Source organism: Cucurbita maxima, unplaced genomic scaffold, assembly GCF_002738345.1.
Source record: "Cucurbita maxima cultivar Rimu unplaced genomic scaffold, Cmax_1.0 Cma_Scf00296, whole genome shotgun sequence".
In the NCBI taxonomy this organism is placed as follows: domain Eukaryota; kingdom Viridiplantae; phylum Streptophyta; class Magnoliopsida; order Cucurbitales; family Cucurbitaceae; genus Cucurbita; species Cucurbita maxima.
Genome location: NW_019272312.1, coordinates 17269 through 19665, shown reverse-complemented (window position 1 = coordinate 19665; position 2397 = coordinate 17269). Strand labels below are relative to the sequence as shown.

At 31.9% G+C, this 2397-nt stretch overlaps 1 non-coding gene across 1 annotated transcript; it reads right to left on the bottom strand.

Annotated features, from left to right (window-relative positions):
• Positions 1–2107: 2107 nt before the first annotated feature.
• TRNAQ-UUG lies at positions 2108–2179 on the bottom strand. The gene has a single exon. It is a non-coding gene; the product is annotated as a tRNA-Gln (tRNA).
• Between the last annotated feature and the right edge of the window lie 218 nt (positions 2180–2397).

Sequence of the window (2397 nt, the reverse complement as noted above, 5' to 3'; positions counted from 1 at the left end):
ACTATTGAGACTGATTTTCTTTTCATTTGATGACCTAGGTAACTCGATCTTAATCCTGAGCTAACCATGGACTCCTGTTTATTCGGAATTATCCTTAGATTTGCATGGGTGAGAGTGGCTCAAGTTCACTGACTCAATAGGCCTCCCATTTCAGGGGTAAGACTGGGTGAATGGATTGGGACGTGGGGTGCAAGATGGAATTCACTCCTGCCCATTTTTAGGGATAGAGGAGAGGTAGTTTCCTTAAGTACTTACTCCTGGTCTTGAACAAGGGGCCCCACTTTCTCATTGGCCTGAGAGGGATCCGGTTTACTGGTTGGACCACAAACCAATTGGTCATCAGAGGATTAGTGAGACATAAGAAACAAGAAGTAACTATAGGGGTAAAACGGTAAATTGACCCAGCTCTAGTTACGAACAACCTGTGAAGGATCGACTTACTAATCATAGTTATATCAAATGGACAAAAATATATCTATAGTGAGAAGAGTGCAACTATTAGGCTATAGTGGAATGTCCTAGTAGTTAACGAATGTTGGTTAACAAGGTTAATGAGTTTAACCGGTAAATCTTGGATCGTTGGAGCCCATGATCTATAGGTCCATTAGGTCCCTTTGCTAGCTCATATCGGACTAAACCATAGAACAGTGTGACGAGTGAGTTCGAAGTGTTCGAATTCAAATTAGGGAGAATGCTCTACATATATACGATATATTTAACCACATTTTTGTTTTATTTACGAATTAAACAAAAAAGAGAGAGTCTGAGATATTTAAATAAGATTTAATACCTTAATCAAATATGTGTCGAAATTAATTGGGATTGTCAGTTGAATTAATATTAAATATTAATTAAATAGTTTAATTCATCATTTAATATTACTTTGATTTGAAATTAATAATTCAAATTGATTGTTGAATCAAAATGAAGAAAGTCAACATGTTGACTTCATTTTATGGAAAAATCCATGCTAGTGAAATTTTGAGGTGTCAAAATTATGTTTAACCAAACTTGCATACTTGCCAAATAAACCCCACAAATTAGAGTGGAATTTTAAGTGTCAAAATTTGGTTAACTCAAGCATGCATGTTTGCCACATAATCCAAAACATTTGAGTGAAATTTTGAGTGTCAAAATTTGGTGATCTCAAATTTGCATGAACACGCAAACATGACTCTATAAATAGAGTGATCATAATACATGAAAGGTCTTCTTGTTGGTGAAAAACCTTGAGAATAACCTCTCATAAACACTCTCTTCATATATACAAAATTCCTCCCAAGTTTAAGTCGTTCACCGGATTCCACAATCCCGTTCTAAGGCCGGAGAATAGTGGAGAAGACACTAGTGGTGGTTCGAAACCGGTTCGTGAGGAAAGAGGAATTTAAACTAGAAAAGGTTAGTATTCAAACTCATTAAGTTTTAATACTTATGAACATGCTAGTTATTTACTATAAAAGTGCCTAAGATCCAAATTGCTTCCGCATGTGTTATATTAACACCTTCAAACAAGACTTAGTAAGTCCAATTGAAGAAAATTATTTTCGTTTAAAATTTGGGAGTAAGGATCAAAGTCTTACTTACAATCCATTTTCTTCAAAATTGAGCCTTTCTTTAGCTTTAGAAGATTAAGTTGAGGGCTTTTAATGAAGAAATTGGGAGTTAATACGTCATAGATAAGGTTACCTAAGGAAACAAAATTCAGCTTTTTTTAATAAGGATCAAATTCATTTTTGTATCGAAAGCCCATGGGACCATACATCTTCATAAAATTTGTGTCTTATAAATTTCTAAAATTGAAAAAATAGATAATATTTTTATACACTTTCAACTTTATATCATCTCTAAACAATATATAATATGTCAAGTTAATTACTTTATATATATCTAATAGAGTTTCAACACATTAAAATCAATTACTTTAATAAAGGTAAAGTTGAGTTTTATATTACATAAATACTTTATATATATCTAATAGAGTTTCTAACCCATTAAAATCAATTTCTTTAATAAATGTAAAGTTGAGTTTTATATCTAGTATCATAAAGTTTTAATTTTATATCTATTATGCATGTGACTTTTACTTTTGAGTAGAGCAATATAGCAAAGGTCCCACCGAGATTTGAACTCGGGTTACTGGATTCAAAGTCCAATGTCCTAACCACTAGACCATGGGACCACAAATTTTTCAAGATTTGTTCGTCATAAATCTATGAACTTTAAAAAGAATAATAGTATCTTATTTGTTTCTTATAGATCTCTAAATTTTGAAAATGATTTGTCTTTGTTTTTAGTTTTGTATTTGATAGGGTTTCAACGGAATAAAATCAATTAATTTATTAGAACATTTGTATAATTATTCAACCATTCTTCTTCACTAATTTTCATCTTACTTTA